The sequence below is a fragment of the Hylobates moloch genome, unplaced genomic scaffold, assembly GCF_009828535.3.
Source record: "Hylobates moloch isolate HMO894 unplaced genomic scaffold, HMol_V3 SCAFFOLD_11, whole genome shotgun sequence".
Taxonomy (NCBI): domain Eukaryota; kingdom Metazoa; phylum Chordata; class Mammalia; order Primates; family Hylobatidae; genus Hylobates; species Hylobates moloch.
Window position 1 is genome coordinate 82,974,951 of NW_026652286.1, and position 18,194 is coordinate 82,993,144.

General features: G+C 42.2%; 1 long non-coding RNA gene across 1 annotated transcript in view; it reads left to right on the plus strand.

The window, feature by feature from the left end:
- The window catches only part of LOC131384634 (uncharacterized), a 59,994-nt gene extending 46,808 nt beyond the window's left edge, over positions 1 to 13,186 (plus strand). Inside the window, exons 3-4 of the long non-coding RNA XR_009215693.1 lie at positions 7,263 to 7,378; positions 12,613 to 13,186. This is a non-coding gene — a long non-coding RNA (uncharacterized LOC131384634). The remainder of the gene's footprint in view (positions 1 to 7,262; positions 7,379 to 12,612) is intronic.
- The last annotated feature ends 5,008 nt before the right edge of the window (positions 13,187 to 18,194 follow it).

Below are 18,194 nucleotides of genomic sequence, written 5' to 3' on the forward strand. Positions count from 1 at the left end.
GTGATCAGCCTGCCTTGGCCGCCAAAGTGCTGGGTGGCTCTAATTGAACCCATTTCTTATATAGTTTTCCAGGCCCTTTACCCTCCTTCTCTCAAGGAAATCTGGTCCAAGAGATTATCTGCAAATTTGTTTTTTTTTTTTTTTTGAGATAGAGTCTCACTCTGTCACCCAGGCTGGAGTGCAGTGGTGTGATCTCGGCTCACTGCAACCTCTTCCTCTCAGGTTCAAGAGATTCTCCTATCTCAGACTCCTGAGTAACTGGGACTACAGGCACGTATCACTGTGCCTGGCTAATTTTTGTATTTTTAGTAGAGACAGGGTTTCACCATGTTGGTCAGGCTGGTCTTGAATTCCTGACCTCAGGTGATCCACCGGCCTCAGCCTCCCAAAGTGCCGGGATTACAGGCGTGTGCCACTGCACCCGGCCTATCTATAACTTTCTAACAGTTGGAATTGCATTTTTGGCTGTTTCACTTTACTTCTACGCTCAGGTTTGATGAAAGAAATAATGTATACAGTGGTCCATTTCCAAGACAAAGTGCCTTGAATCGGCTTCAGTCAGCAAACTACAGAAGAAACAGGATATACCAGGCCCCTGCTTGGATAGCCAACACCTGCTTGTCAGCCCCCGTCCCCTCCCACCACCTTAGTTGCCCTCACCTGAACCAAAGAAGTTTAAGATGAAAGTTTACCAGCTTGCAAAATAGCTCACTTTGTCTGTTCTTATCAGCCTGCCCAGCTACTTAGGTCGTAAGTCAAATTCTTGAAGAATCCTTAAGTTAAGTAGGTTGCAATGTATTGTGGCCTACAACAAAATGCAGCAGGACAACCCTGAAGAAGACACCCAAAGCCCCTACCCAACAACCATTGGGTGACGTCCGGGAAGATTGTGACCCCATAGTACTCAGCCTATGAGGAACTGGGGGAGGCACCTGTGCATGAGGGCATAAATTGCTTGTTGAAACCGTACTGGGTGTGCCTGCCTATCAAACACCCAATCTTGCAAGACTGTCCTTAGAAGTCTCACTTTCCCTGTTCTCCAGGTCTCTGAGTCCATTCTTTGATTTGAATGGGTGAGTTTGTTTCTCACATTCGAGGATGAGTTTCTTCAGTTCATTATTTTTTTCAACGAATATTTATTGAATGCCTCCTATGGGCAAAACACTGGTTTAGGCATCAGGAGTGTATTAAAGTTGCGGCCCTCCTGAAGAGTATATTCTGGGAGGTAGGGGGAAGCATTGAAATGAGGACAGACAATAAATAAGTAAACATATAGAATGTGAGATGGTTGATTGGTGGAAGACTCTATAGTATAGAGAATAGTAAAGCAAGGAAAAGGAGATGGAGAGTAGGGGGTGGGCAAAAAAATGATATGGTTTGCAAAAGCTTCACTAATAAAGTGACATTTGAAAAGACACCCAAAGAAAGTGAGAGAATGCGGCATGTGGCTGTCTGGGGGAAAACACTGTAGGCAAAGGGAAGAGTAAATGAAAAAGCCCTGATGTAAAGGCATGTGTGGCTGGAAAGGAATTGAAGAATAGGAAATAAGATCAGATAGGGCAGGAAGCAGCAGATCATGTGGGGCCTTGTAAGCCACTGTAAAGATTTTACCTCTGCACTAAGATACGAAGCCATTTGAGTACTTTGAGCAGAGGACTGACATTTGTGGTAAGATTGTTCTGGCTGTTATGTTAAGAATGGACAACAAGAAGAGCAAATGCAGAGGCACAGAGAGAAAACCCATGGCTACTGGAACAATCAAGGCAAGAAAGTATGGGGGCTTGGACCAGAGTGGTAGAACATGGAAGATAAGAATTGATCTGACTTTAATAGATCCTAGGGATTAAACTGACAGAATTTGCTTATGGATTGATTGGATGTGAGATGAGAGATGAAGAGAGGCCGTAAGCATGACTGCAAGGTTTTTGGCTTAAGAAAACTAGAGGATAGAGTTATGATTAGTTGAGATGGAGAAGACAATGAGAGGAGAGAGTTTTTTTTTTTTTCATGGGAAGTAATACAGAAATCAATATATCCATTTTGCATGTGTTAATCTGAGAATCCGGTTAGACATCCAAGTAAAGATGTTGAGTAGGTAGTTGGAAAATCAGATTTGGAATTCAAGGTAGAGGCCTGAGCTGGAGGTATAAATATATGCTTCAGCAACAGATGATATTTAGATATATTTTGAAGCCAGGAACCTACATTAGATTTCCAAACAGAAACAGGGGAAAATAAAAGTTTGAGGATTGATCCCTGAGGCACTGCAACAGTTAGAATTGGGAACATGAGGATAAACCAGCAAAAGAGACTGAGAAAAGACCCCAAGATAGGGGCAGAACCAAGAATGCTGTCCTCCAAGACAATGGAAGGAAGTATTTGCCGCATGACAAATGCTGTGGGTGGGATCAAGTAAGACAAGGACAGAAAATCGGCCCTGACATTTAACTATGTGGAAATCATTGATGACATAGATTAGAGCAATTTCAGTGAAGTGATGAAGTGAAAGTTTAAATTTGATGGTTTAAGGAAAGGATGGGAGGATAGAAATGGAAGATAGTGTATACATTGGTCATCTCTTAAAAATAATAATCCAAACTAGAAACAACTCAACTATCCCATCAACAGGTGAATACATAGCCAAATTGTGTATAAAGAGCATAAAGAGAGAATGTTGGAGAATACGGTGTCAGAATGCACAAGATAATTAATATTTATGATAATCTGTTAGATTATGTGATGACAGCAAAAAATAAATCTGATTGCCTACATGAGAGTTTTTTATTCTTTTACTTCACCCAAACACACCAGGCTATCATCTTTACTTTTCTGTAACAAAGCTCATGTTAACTGAGTTGCAAGTCAAAGCGGAAAACTACTAAAATGAGTTAGAAGAAAACAAGGTACATTAAACCTATAAATTATATAGACATGGAAAAAGTATGAGATTTTAAAGTGAAAAAAATTAGATTAAGCTCTTGAGTCACTATTTGTAAACTGTCCTTGGGCAAGGTACTCAACCATTCCCCTGAACCTCAGTTTTTCATCTGTGAGATAAAAGCAATAACAATAATAGCCTTCAGAAAGCACATAATACAGGTCTCAGGCTAAGTTTTTTATGTGCATTACCTCATTTAGTCTTCACATCAACCATGTGAGGTGGGTACTGTAATACTGTTATAACCCCAGTCTACAGAAGAGGAAACTAAAGCTTGAGAGGTTAGGTAATTCTCCCCATGTCATGCAGCAAGTACATGATGAAGCAGGGATTCAAAGCATGACTCTAAAACCCAGGGCCTTAATTATTACACTATACTACTGCTATGGTTTCCATGTGGTTTGTCCCTGCCAAAACATGTTGAAATTTAATTGCAATGTAAGGATGTTGGGAGGTGGAACTTTTTTTTTTTTTTTTTTTTTTTGGCAGAGTCTCACTCTGTCGCCCAGGCTGGAGTACAGTGGTGTGATCTCAGCTCACTGCATCCTCCTCCTCCCAGTTTCAAGCGATTCTTGTGCCTCAGCCCCCTGAGTAGCTGGAATTACAGGTGTGTGCCACCCTACCTGGCTAGTTTCTGTATTTTTAGTAGAGATGGTGTTTCACTATGTTGGCCAGGCTGCTCTCGAACTTCCAACCTCAGGTAATCTGTCCGCCTTGGCCTCCCAAAGTGCCGGGATTACAGGCATGAGCCACTATGCCCAGCCTAAGAGGTGGAACTTTTAAGAGGTGGGACCTCATGGGAGGTATTTGTGTCATGGGAGCTCCATCTTTATAGGCAGCTCCATTCTTGCAGTAGTGAGTTCTTTCTCACTCTTGAAAGACTAGACTAGTTCTTTTTAAAAAATAATTAATTTTTAATGTTTGTGGGTACATAGTAGGTGTGTATATTTTCAGGGTACATGAGATGTTTTCATACAGGCATGCAATGTGAAATAATCACATGGTGAATGGGGTATCCATTTCCTCAAACAATTATTCTTTATGTTACAAACAATCCAATGACACTCTTTTTAGTTATTTTAAAATGTAGAATTGAGTCATTATTGACTATAGTCACCCTGTTTTGTCATCAAATCCTATCCCATACTCATTCTAACTTTTTTTTTGTACCCTTTAACCATCCCCACCTCCCCTCTGCTCCCCAGTACCATTTTCAGCCTCTGGTAAGCATCTTTCTACTATCTCCATGGGTTTGATTGTTTTGATTTTTAGATCCCACAAATAAGTGAGAACATGTGATGTTTATCCTTCTGGGATGGCTTATTTCACTTAACATAATGACCTCCTGTTCCATCCATGTTGTTGCAAATGGCAAAATCTCATTATTTTTTATGGCTGAATGGTATTCAGTTGTGTATATGTACATTTTTTTTATCCATTCATCTGTTGGTGGACACTTAGGTTGCTTCCAAATCTTAGCTATTATGGGCCGGGCACGGTGGCTCACGCTGTAATCCCAGCACTTTGGGAGGCTGAGGTGGGCAGATCACTCGAGGCCAGGAGTTTGAGATCAGCCTGGACAACATGGAGAAACTCCGTCTTTACTAAAAATACAAAAATTATCCGGGCATGGTGATGCACACCTGTAATCCCAGCTACTAGGGAGGTTGAGGCAGCAGAATCTCTTGAACCCAGGAGGTGGAGATTGCAGTGAGCTGAGATCGTGCCAATGCACTCCAGCTTGGGTGACAGAGCGAGACTCTGTCTCAAAAAGGAAAAAAAAAAAAGAAAACAAATCTTAGCTATGATGAACAGTGCTGCAACAAACATAGGAGTGCAAATATCTCTTTAATATACTGGTTTCCTTTTTTTGTGAGTGTACACCCAGCAATGCGACTACTGGATCATATGGTAGCTCTATTTTTCATTTTTTGAGGAACTTCCAAACTATTCTCCATATAGGTTGTACTAATTTACATTCCCATTAATAGTGTATGAGGGTTCCCTTTTCTCCACATCCTTGCCAGCCTTTATTGTTACCTGTTTTTTGGATATAAGCCATTTTAACTGGGGTGAGATGATAGATATCTGATTGTAGTTTTGATTCGCGTTTATCTGATGATCAATGATGTTGAGCACCTTTTCATATGCCTGTTTATCATTTGTATGTCTTCTTTGGAGAGGCGTCTATTCAAGTCTTTTGCTCATTTTTTGATTGGACGATTAGATTTTTTTCCTACAGAGTTGTTCGAGCTCCTTATATATTCTTGTTACTGATTCTTTGTGAGATGAATATGTTGCAACTATTTTCTCCCATTCTGTGGGTTGTCTCTTTATTGTTTCCTTTTCTGTGAAGAAGTTTTATGTGATCCCAGCTGTCCATTTTTGCTTTGGTTGCCTGTGCTTGTGGGGGTATTGTTCAAAAAATTTTTGCCCAGACTAATGTCCTGGAGATTTTCCCTAATGTTTTCCTCTAGTAGTTTCATAGTTTGGGGTCTTGGACTTAAGTCTTTAATCAATTTTGAGTTGTTTTTTTTTTTTTCTTTTTTCTTTTTTTTTGTTGAGACAGAGTCTCACTCCATCGCCCAGGCTGGAGTGCAGTGATGTGATCTCAATCTCCACCTCCCAGGTTCAAGCGATTCTCCTGCCTCAGCCTCCTGAGTGGCTGAGATTACAGTTGCCCAGCTAATTTTTAAAAATATTTTTAATAGAGATGGGGTTTCACCATGTTGGATAGGTTGGTCTCGAACTCCTGACCTCAGGTAATCTGCTCACCTCAGCCTCCCAAAGTGCTGAGATTATAGGCATGAGCCACTGCACTCAGCCTGATTTAATTTTTTATATGGTGAGAGATAGAGATCTAGTTTTATTCTTCTGCATATGGATATCCAGTATTCCCAGCACCATTTATTGAAGAGATTGTCTTCTTCCCAGTGTATGTTCTTAGACCTTTATCAAAAATGAGCTCACTATAAGTGTGTGGATTTGTTTCTGGGTTTTCTATTGTTCCATTGGTCTATGTGTCTGTCTTTATGCCAGTGTCATGCTGTTTTGGTTACCATAGTTCTGTAGTATAATTTGAAGTCAGATAATGTGATTCCTCTGGTTTTGTACTTTTTGCTTAGGATAGTTTTGGCTATTCTGGGTCTTTTGTGGTTCCATACAAATTTTAAAATAGTTTTTATCTATTTCTGTGAAGAATGTAATTGGTATTTTCTTTTTTTTTTTTTTTTTTGAGATGGAGTCTTGCTCTGTCACCCAGGCTGGAGTGCAGTGGCGCAGTCTCGGCTCACTGCAAGCTCTGCCTCCCGGGTTCACGCCATTCTCCTGCCTCAGCCTCTCCGAATAGCTGGGACTACAGGTGCCCGCCACCACGCCTGGCTAATTTTTTGTATTTTTAGTAGAGATGGGGTTTCACCGTGGTCTCGATCTCCTGACCTCGTGATCCACCCGCCTCGGCCTCCCATAGTGCTGGGATTACAAGCGTGAGCCACCGCGCCCGGCCTAATTGGTATTTTCATAAGGATTGCATTGAATCTGTAGATTGCTTTGGGTGGTATGGACATTTTAACCATATTGATTCTTCCAATCCATGAACATGAACTATTTTTTCATTTTTTGTTGTCCTCTTCAATTTCTTTCATCACTGTTTTATAGTTCTCATTATAGAGATTTTTCACTTCTTTCATTAATTCCTAGGCATTTAATTTTATTTGTAGCTGTTATAAATGGGATTACTTTTTAATTTCCTTTTCAGATTGCTCACTGTTGTCATATAGAGATGCTACTGATTTTTCTATGTTGTTTTTGTATCCTGCAGCTTTACTGAATTTATCAGTTCTAATAGTTTTCTTGTGGAATCTTTAGGTTTTTCCAGCTATAAGATTATATCATCTGCAAACAAGGATAATTTGACTTCTTCCATTCCAATTTGAATGCCCTTTATTTCTTTCTCTTGTCTGATTGCTTTAGCTAGGACTTAATGCCCTGTTGGGTGGGGAGACCAACTATCCTTTCAGGATCCCTCCTCAGACAAGCAGGCCTAACAAAGGCTATTCCTGAAGCTAGGATATGAGGAGCCTCAGAAATTATATCCTTCCTATTCATATAAATGAGGACAAAAGGTGTCACTCTCCCAATCCTGGAGATCCCATCCCTCAATCAGGGTATGGCCCTCCATTTCATTTTGGGGGCATAACATCTTCATAGTACAGGGTAAAGTCCCAATACTAATAGGAGAAAGCTTAATACTCTAACAGGTTTTTGAGAATGTGTCAGTAAGGGCCACTAAATCCGATTTTTCTTGGTCCTCTTTGTGGTCTAGGAGGACAGGCAAGGGTGCAGCTTTTCAAGAATGTGTCAGTAAGGGCCACTAAATCCGACCTTCCTCAGTCCTCCTTGTGGTCTACTAGGAAAACTAGTGTTTCTGCTGCTGTGTTGGTGAGTGCAACTATTCTGATCAGCAGGGTCTGGGGACCATCGTGGGTTCTTGGGCAGGGGGAGAAACAAACAAACCAAAACTGTGGGTGGTTTTGTCTTTCAGATGGGAAACACTCAGGCATCAACAGGCTCACCCTTGAAATGCATCGTAAGCCACTGGGACCAATTTGATCCGCAAACCCTGAAAAAGAGGTGGCTCATTTTTTTCCTGCACTATGGCCTGGCCCCAATATTCTCTCTCTGATGGGGAAAAATAGCCACCTGAGGGGAGTATAAATTACAATACTATCCTGCAGCTTGACCTTTTCTGTAAGAGGGAAGGCAAATGGAGTGAAATACCTTATGTCCAAGCTTTCTTTTCATTGAAGGAGAATGCACAACTAGGCAAAGCTTGCAGTTTACATCCCACAGGAGGACCTCTCAGCTTACCCCCATATCCTAGCCTCCCTATAGCTCCCTTTGCTATTAATGATAAGCCTCCTCTAATCTCCCCTTCTTGGAAGGAAATAAGCAAAGAAATCTCCAAAAGATCACAAAAACCCCCAGGCTATTGGTTTTGTCCCCTTCAAGCTGTAGGGAGAGGGGAATTTGGCCGAACCCAGGTACATGTCTCCTTCTCCCTCTCTGATTTAAAGCAGATCAAGACAGACCTGGGGGAGTTTTCAGATGATCCTGATATGTACATAGATGTCCTACAGGGTCTAGGGCAAACCTTCGATCTCATTGGAGAGATGTCATGCTATTGTTAGATCAAACCCTGGCCTTTAATTAAAAGAATGCGGCTTTAGCTGCAGCCCAAGAGTTTGGAGATACCTGGTATCTTAGTCAAGTAAATGATAGAATGACAGCCAAAGAAAGGGACAAATTCCCTACTGGTCAGCAAGCCATCCCCAGTGTGGATCCCCACTGGGACCTTGACTCAGGTCATGGGGACTGGAGTCATAAACATCTGTTGACCTGTGTACTAGAAGGACTAAGGAGAATTAGGAAAAAGCCCATGAATTATTCAATGATGTCCACCATAACTCAGGGAAAGGAAGAAAATCCTTCTGCCTTTCTCGAGTGGCTATGGGAGGCCTTAAGAAAATATACTTCCCTGTCACCTGACTCACTAGAAGGTCAGTTGATTCTAAAAGATAAGCTTATTACCCAATCAGCTGCAGATATCAGAAGAAAGCTCCAAAAGTGAGCCCTAGGCCCTGAACAAAATCTGGAGACATTATTAAACCTGGCAACCTTAGTGTTCTATAATAGGGGCCAAGAAGAACAGGCCCAAAAGGAAAAGTGAGATCAGAGAAAGGCCACAGCCTTTATCATGGCCCTCAGACAAACGAACCTTGGTGGTTCAGAGAGGACAGAAAATGGAGCAGGCCAATCACCTGGTAGGGCTTGTTATCAGTGTGGTTTACAAGGACATTTTAAAAAAGATTGTCCAATGAGAAACAAGCCACCCCCTTGTCCATGTCCACTATGCCGAGGCAATCACTGGAAGGCACACTGCCCCAGAGTACAGTGGTTCTCTGGGCCAGAAGCCCCCAACCAGATGATCCAACAGCAGGACTGAGGGTGCCCAGGGTAAGCACCAGCTCATGTCATCACCCTCACTGAGCCCTGGGTATATTTAACCATTGAGGGCCAGGAAATTGACTTCCTCCTGGACACTGGTGTGGCCTTCTCAGTGTTAATCTCCTATCCCGCATGACTGTCCTCAAGGTCCATTACCATCTGAGGAATCCTGGGGCAGCCTGTAACCAGGTATTTCTTCCACCTCCTCAGTTGTAATTGGGAGACTTTGCTCTTTTCACATGCCTTTCTTGTTATGCCTGAAAGTCCCACACCCTTATTAGGGAGGGATATATTAGCCAAAGCTGGAGCTATTATCTACATGAATATGGGGAACAAGTTACCTATTTGTTGTCCCCTACTTGAGGAGGGAATCCCTGAAGTCTGGGCATTGGAAGGACAATTTGGAAGGGCAAAAAATGCCCACCTAGTCCAAATCAGGCTAAAAGATCCCACCACTTTTCCTTATCAAAGGCAATATCCCTTAAGGCCTGAAGTTCATAAAGGATTACAGGATATTGTTAAACATTTAAAAGCTCAAGGCTTAGTAAGGAAATACAGCAGTCCCAGCAACACCCCAATTCCAGGAGTACAAAAACCAAATGATCAGTGGAGACTAGTGCAAGATCTTAGACTCATCAGTGAGGGAGTAATTCCTCTATATCCAGTTGTACCCAACCCCTATACCCTCCTCTCTCAAATACCAGACGAAGCAGAATGGTTCACTGCTCTGGACCTCAAGGATGCCTTCTTCTGTATTCCCCTGCACTCTGACTCCCAGTTTCTCTTTGCCTTTGAGGATCTCACAGACCACACGTCCCAACTTACGTGGACCGTCTTGCCCCAAGGGTTTAGGGATAGCCCTCATCTGTTTTGTCAGGAACTGGCTCAAGATCTAGGCCACTTCTCAAGTCCCAGGCACTCTGGTCCTTCAGTATGTGGATGATTTACTTTTGGATACCGGTTTGGAAGCCTCGTGCCAGCAGGCTGCCCTAGATTTCTTGAGCTTTCTAGCAAATCAAGGGTACGAGGCATCTAGGTTGAAGGCCCATCTTTGCCTACAGCAGGTCAAATATCTACGCCTAATCTTAGCCAGAGGAACAAGGGCCCTCAGCAAGGAATGAATACAGCCTATACTGGCTTATCCTCACCCTAAGACATTAAAACAGTTGCGGGGGTTCCTTGGAATCACAGGTTTTGCTTACTATGCATTCCTGGATACAGTGAGATACCCAGGCCCCTCTATACTCTAATCAAGGAGACCCAGAGGGCAAATACTCATCTAGTAGAATGGGAACCAGGGACAGAAACAGCCTTCAAAACCTTAAAGCAGGCACTAGTGCAAGCTCCAGCTTTAAGCCTTCCACAGGACAAAACTTCTCTTTATACAACACAGAGGAGCGGGGATAGCTCTTGCAGTCTTTACTCAGACTCGTGGGACATCCCCACAACCATTGGCATACCTAAGTAAGGAAATTGATGTACTAGAAAAAGGCTGGCCTCACTGTTTATGTGTAGTTGCAGCAGTGGCCATCTCAGTGTCAGAGGCTATCAAAATAATAGAAGGAAAGGATCTCACTGTATGGACTACTCATGATGTAAATGGCACACTAGGTGCCAAAGGAAGTTTATGGCTATCAGACAACCGCCTACTTAGATAGCAGGTGCTACTCCTTGAGGGACTGGTGCTTCAAATATGTATGTGTGTGGCCCTTAACCCAGCCACTTTTCTCCCAGAGGATAGGGAACCAATTGAGCATGACTGCCAACAAATTATAGTCCAGACTTATGCCACCTGAGATGATCCCTTAGACGTCCCCTTAGCTAATCCTGACCTTAACCTATATACCGATGGAAGCTCATTTGTGAAGAATGGGATACAAAGGGCAGGTTATGCCATAGTTAGTAATGGTACTTGAAAGTAAGCATCTTCCCCCAGGGACCAGCTCCCAGTTAGCAGAACTAGTGGCACTTACCCGAGCCTTAGAACTGGGAAAAGAAAGAAGAATAAATGTGTGTACAGTTAGCAAGTAGGCTTATCTGATCCTACATGCCCATGCTGCAATATGGAAAGAAAGGTAGTTCCTAACCTCTGGGGGAACCCCCATTAAATACCACAAGGAAATTATGGAGTTATTGCATGCAGTGCAAAAACCAAAGGAGGTGGAACTCTTCCACTGCCAAAGCCATCAGAAAAGTGAAGGAGAAAAGACAGAAGGAAACCATCAGGCAGATGCTGAGGCCAAAATTGCTGCCAGGTGGAACCTCCCATTCCTGCAAAAAATTGGGTTTTTACCAACTTAACCTACCACCCTTGTTATGAAGGAAAAGACCCTTTCCAACTTCTAAATATGCAATCATTAGCCAACTTCCCCATCTCTGATAGGACCAAGAGTACACTAACAGGACATGCAATCCAACTTTTGCGTTCTTACATTTCCAACCTCACCTATTACACAAGCAATGAAAAGCCCATACACAGCCCTGTAACTACTAATACCATCTTAACTTTCCAAGCCCCTTTATGCATCCAACGCAACCTGTTATCAGGTCTGCCCCTGGGGCACCTACTACCCCATCAGTGTAATTACACCCTACAACTTCAAGGCCCAACTGATCATAGTAACTTCCAAGTCACTCAAACAGCTCCATTCAGACGGTTCGTCCACTTCTCAGGGTCCCCCAAAATCATCACCTCCTCCCTGCTTAACAAACAGTCCACGTTTTGTAATGGCAAACATACTCCCTCCATGACCATTCACCCCTGCACCCCCTGCAGCAGCGTTCCCACCACTAGTGAATGCCTTCTCATCCCTTTTTTCAATCACTCTCTCAAATGGTTCCTAGTTAGATACAAAAAGGTTTTTTCTCCAATGGGAAAATAGAACACAGGGAGCCACTCAGTTTGCTCCCAACACCCCTTTCCAGCCCTTCACTGGAGCTACCTTGGCAATTACTCTAGAAGTATGGGGAAATGAAAATAACAAACTCACACACCTTTTTAACATACACAACCAGTTCTGTCTACCCAGCCAATGTATATTCTTCTTATGTGGAATGTCAACCTATATCTGCCTCTCCACTAACTGGACAGGCACGTGCACCTTAGTCTTTCTAAGTCCTAACATTAATATTGCCCCAGGAAATCAGAGCCTATCGGTACCCCTCAAAGCTCAAGTCCATAAGCGCAGAGCCACACAACTAATACATCTACTTATAGGGTTAGGAATGGCTACTGCTACAGGAGCCAGGATAGCCAGTTTATCTACTTCATTATCCTACTACCACACACTCTCAAAGGAATTCTCAGACAGTTTGCAAGAGATAACGAAATCTATCCTTACTCTAGAATCCCAAATAGACTCTTTTGCAGCAGTGACTCTCCAAAACCACTGAGGCTAGACCTCCTCACTGCTCAGAAAGGAGGACTCTGCACCTTCTTAGGGAAGAGTGTTGTTTTTACACTAACCAGTCAGGGATAGTACGAGATGCCACCCGGCATTTACAGGAAAAGCTTCCGAAATCAGACAATGTCTTTCAAGCTCTTATACCAACCTCTGGAGTTGGGCAATATGGCTTCTCCCCTTTCTAGGTCCCATGGCAGCCATCTTGCTATTACTCACCTTTGGGCCCTGTATTTTTAACCTCCTTGTCAAATTTGTTTCCTCTAGGATTGAGGCTATCAAGCTACAGATGATCTTACAAATGGAACCCCAAATGAGCTCAACTAACAACTACCAAGGACCCCTGGACCAACCCGCTGGCCCTTTCAATGGCCTAAAGAGTTCTCCTCTGGAGGACACTACAACTGCAGGGTCCCTTCTTTGCCCCTATCCAGCAGGAAGTAGCTAGAGTGGTCATCGCCCAATTCCCAGCAGCAGCTGGGGTGTCTTGTTAAGTGGGGAGATTGTGAGGTGAAGCTAGCTGGGCTTCTGGGTTGGGTGGGGACTTGGAGAACTTTTCTGTCTAGCTAGAGGATTGTAAACACACCAATCAATGCTCTGTGTCTAGCTAAAGGTTTGTGAATGCACCAATCAGCACTCTGTAAAAATGGACCAATCAGCACTCTGTAAAATGGACCAGTCAGCACTCTGTAAAATGGACCAATCAGTAGGATGTGGGCAGGTCCAAATAAGGGAATAAAAGCTGGTCACCCGAGTCAGCAGTGGCAACCCGCTCGGGTCCCCTTCCATGCTGTGGAAGCTTTGTTCTTTGGCTCTTCACAATAAATCTTGCTGCTTCTCACTCTTTGGGTCCACACCACCTTTATGAGCTGTAACACTCACTGTGAAGGTCTGTGGCTTCACTCCTGAAGTCAGCGAGACCATGAACCCACGGGGAGGAACAATCAACTCCGGACATGCCATCTTTAAGAGCTGTAACAGTCACTGCGAAGGTCTGTGGCTTCGCTCCTGAAGTCAGCAAGACCACGAACCCACTGGAAGGAAGAAATTTCGGACACATCTGAACATCTGAAGGAACAAACTCTGGACATGCCATCTTTAAGAACTGTAACACTCACCATGAGGGTTCACGGGTTCATTCTTGAAGTCAGCAAGACCAAGAACCCACGAGAAGGAACCAATTCTGGACACAGACTCACTGCAACCTCCACCTCCTGGATTCAAGCGACTCTCCTGCCTTAGCCTCCTGAATAGCTGTGCCTACATGCACAAGCCACCATGCATGGCTAATTTTTTGTATTTTTAGTAGAGAAGGGGTTTCACCATGTTGCCCAGTCTGGTCTCCGAGTCCTGAGCTCAAGTGATCCACCTGCCTCAGCCTCCTGAAGTGTTGGGATACAGGTCTGAGCCACTGTGCCCGGCCTCCCCTGGATTAGTTCTTACAGGAATAGATTAGTTCTTTGCCAGACCAGGTTGTTATAAAAGTGAGATTGCCTCTAGTGTTTTGCATCCTCACATATGTCTGCTTACCTCTTGACCTCTCCCTATGTTATGACTCAGCACAAAAGCCCTCACCAGAAGCCAAGCAGATGCTGATACCACACCCCTTGGACTTCTCAGTCTACAGAGCCATGAAACAAATAAACCTTTCTTTATAAATTATCCAGCTTCCGGTGTTCTAACAACACAAAATGGATGAAGACAACTACCTTATCATAATAATACTATGATAGTCAAAATAGATAATGTCTGTTAAAATGCTTAAACAGTTTACACATGTTATTTTTACCTCATTAGAGTGATTTATTATTCATTAATATGTAGAGCAGCATTAAGGTATAACAACATAAACATTGAGATCATTAATCAAGGGTCCTGAGATTCTACTCTTGTTCTCCATAAATTAGCTGAGTAAATATGGTAAGTCATTTAACATTTGGCCTTCAGTTTTCTTAATCTATAAAAATGACAAAGTATCATTTAGAACCTTCTAGCTAGGAAATATATCATTTTGTGATCTCCTAAATGTAGTTTTTTCTCACATGCTGCCTCTAAGTTTTTGAGATAGGATCTTGCTCTGTTGCCCAGACTGGAGTGCAGTGGCATGAACATGGCTCACTGCAGCCTTAACCTCCTGGGCTCCAGTGATCCTCCTGCTTCAGTCACTTGAGTAGCTGGGACTACAGGCTCATGTCACCACACCCAGCTATTTAAGATTTTTTTTTTTGTAGAGACAGGGTCTCCCTGTGTTCCCCAGCCTGATCTCAAACTCCTGGGCTGAAGTGATCCTCCTGCTTGGGACTCTCAAAGTGCTGGGATTGCAGGTGTGGGCCACCATACCCAGCGTTTAAGTTTTCTCCATTAAGAGACTGTTGCATTTTCCCCCTTTGCTCCTGCCTTGCTGAATGAGTTGAGTTCGTATACATGATTATTACAAAGTACAACATGCTTAGGAAAATCTGTGACAAATAGAAAGAGGAATCTTTTTTCTTTTGAAACTTTCACTTATTTTGTTTTGTTTAGTTTTGAGTAGGCAATGCATTTACATTGCCCAAATTTAAAACACTATCACAAGTCAGACAATGAGGAGTCCCACTCCTTATCTTACCTGTCTACCCTTTTTCCTGCTCTCATTTTGTTCCTATCTATGCTTCCAGTGTTTTTCTATGCCAAGTTCAAACAATATAAATATAAATTTTCTTATTTTCTCCTTTTCCTCTTAGACATTTCACTTTTTTCACTTAATAGTATATTCTGGAAATTACCATACATCAGTACACAGTGAGCCACCTTCTCTCTATTTTTTTTCAGCTTCATATTATTCAATTGTGGGACAGAACCATAATTTATTGAATCTCCTAAAGAAGGACACTTGTCTCTAACATTTTGCTATTGCAGAAAATGCTGCAAATAAATAACACTGTGCAGACTTCATTTTATATTATGTACAGGTGGATCTGTAGAATACATTCCCAGAAGTGGGAACCCTAGATTAAAGAGTAAATTAATTTGTGCATTAAAAAAATGTCATATTGCCCTTAACAAAATTGAGACTATTTTGCACAACCAGCAATGTATCAGAGTGCCTGTTTCCCAACAGCCTCACCAACACAATGTGTTCAAATGTTGAATTTTTAGATAATCTGGTAGGAAAAATGATATGCAGAGTGATTTTAATTTGCGTGAAGAAGCTTTTAAAGAAAGAGTTGAGAAGTTGACATTTAAGGTGAGTTTTGATAGAAATAGATTCTTCAAAGTGTCCCCCAAATAGGAAGCTTCACAGTTAATAAATAAAACCTCTTGTAAATAACAATTGGCATTGAAAGAAGCAAAATATTACTTTGTAATCCAAAGCATATTGTCAGCCAAGTTCAAGGAAGCTTGGTGATTGCTCAATCTTAAGTTACTCAATCTTAAACCAGAGAGATGAAATGGTGCATTCGTGAGCACTGGCCTTGAACTGTTAACTCTCCCATCACTGTTAACTGGAATTTCTTCATTGTTGGGCTCTTATCCATCCTTCATATTAGTAATTCCAAATTAATAACTGCATATTAATAAACTCCAAAGGTGACATTACACATATCTGATGTCTTGAACAAATATCCTTGAGCAAAGTGGCAGAAACAAGATGAGAAACAGAGCTGGAGGAAATTTTGTTTTATATTGAGTCAATTAAACTCCCTCTCTCCCTGTTTCTCTTTCTCTCCACATGCACAGAGCAGCAGAAGCATTTCTTTCAGATTCAAAGAAATGGAAATGTGTGCATTCCATTCTAATGTCCTCTCAACTCTAAAGGTAAGTAAATCAATTTTAAGGAGTTGAATGCTATATAAAATATGTACTATACCTGCTGTGTTTACATGTTATAAAAACTACTATACCAAAGGCTATCTAATATCATTTCTTTTGGTAACACCCAAACCTCATTTAATTTAAATATACACTGTACTTCAGTTTATTCATCAGTAAAATGGTAAGGATGCTGATCCCCACCTCATAGGGTTTTTGGTGAAGATTAAATAAGTCAAAACAGCCAGGCGTGGTGGCTCATGCCTGTAATCCCAGCACTTTGGGAGGCCAAGGTGGGCAGATCGACTGAGGTCAGGAGTTCGAGACCAGCCTGACCAACATGGAGAAACCCCGTATCTACTAAAAATACAAAATTAGCCGGGCGTAGTGGCACGTGCCTGTAATCCCAGCTACTAGGGAGGCTGAGGCAGGAAAATCGCTTGAAGCCGGGAGGCGAAGGTTGCGGTGAGCCGAGATTGTGCCATTGCACTCCAGCCTGGGTAACAAGAGCGAAACTTTGTCTCAAAAAAAAAAAAAATTAAGTCAAAACATGTAAAGCATCTAGAAGAATGCATGGCATACAGTAAACACTCAACACATGGTAGCTATTATTATATTTATTCTTTTGTTAGTGAAAATTTTCCTATGACTGCAGACTCTTTGGACATGGTACCTATGGTAGGCATCATACACATCATTTCTAATGTGTATGTTGAGGAAAGTCTTGAAACCTTAATGCACAGTTGTCAGAAAAAGCTTGGAAAGTGGAAAAATGAACGAATATACAATTTTGTATATTTGTGTTACAATTCTGTCCTTAGAAAGGACTCTCTCACGGTTAGTGTCAATGCTGAACTTGTTTGATATATAAACCCAAGTACGGGAGGCAAAATAATGGTCCCCATAGATGTCCACGCCCTAATCCTTGAAATTTGTGAATATGCTCCTTAACATGGCTAAAGGGATTTCACAGATGTGATTCAGGGTAGAGACCTTGAGATGGGAGATTATCTTGGATTATCAGCCAGGGCCCAAATTAATCACAAGCCTTTAAAAGCAGAGAAGTTTTCTTGCTGAGGTCAGAGAGATATGATGACAGAAGAAGGGTCAGGGAGATGTGAGGGGAGGACTTGACTAGCTAGTTGGCTTTGAAGATAGAGGAAGTTAAGCCAAGAACACAAATAGCCTCTTGAAGCCAGAAAAGGCAAAGAAACAAATTCTGTCCTGGAGCCTCCAGAAAGGAGTACAGCCCACCTGATGCCTTGATTTTAGCGCAGTGAGGCCTGTTGCAGATTTCCGACCTATAGAACTGTAAAATAATACATTTGTTACAGCAGCAATAGAGAATGAATACACCACAGTAGCAATCTTTTGCAAGGACATAAAACTTAAGTCCACTTATTACATGTTTTGTACTAAAAAAATTAAAATGAAACATGCCAGGAAGGAATAAACAGCACCACATAATGCACATTCATCTGAACCGAAGATGAATTAGATGCACAATATTCCAATTTTTATTCTATAAGCATTTGAGATGGCTTAGTCCAGGTCTGAGGCTAAATAAAACTTTTGAGCTATGGGCAAGAAAATTAAACCACTGCTATCACTCAAGGGCAATGCCAAATCTGTTTCAACTGGGACTTTTACACATAGATGCACAAATGCCCTGGGTGGTTTTCTTATTCCTGGTGAAACTGGATCTTTGGAAACTCTTGGCAAGAAACAGTTTTGCTCAAATTTCCAAAATTAAAAATATAGCCTAGGCCGGGCGTAGTGGCTCACACTTGTAATCCCAGTACTTTGGGAGACTGAAGCGGGTTGGATCACCTGAGGTCAGGAGTTTGAGACCAGCCTGACCAACATGGTGAAACCCTGTCTCTACTAAAAATACAAAATTAGCTGGGCATGGTGGTGTACGCCTGTAATCCCAACTAACAGGGAGGCAGAGGCAGGAGAATCACTTGAACCTGGGAGGCGGAGGTTGCAGTGAGCCGAGATCATGCCATTGCCCTCCAGCCTGGGCAACAAGAGTGAAACTCTGTCTCAAAAAAAAA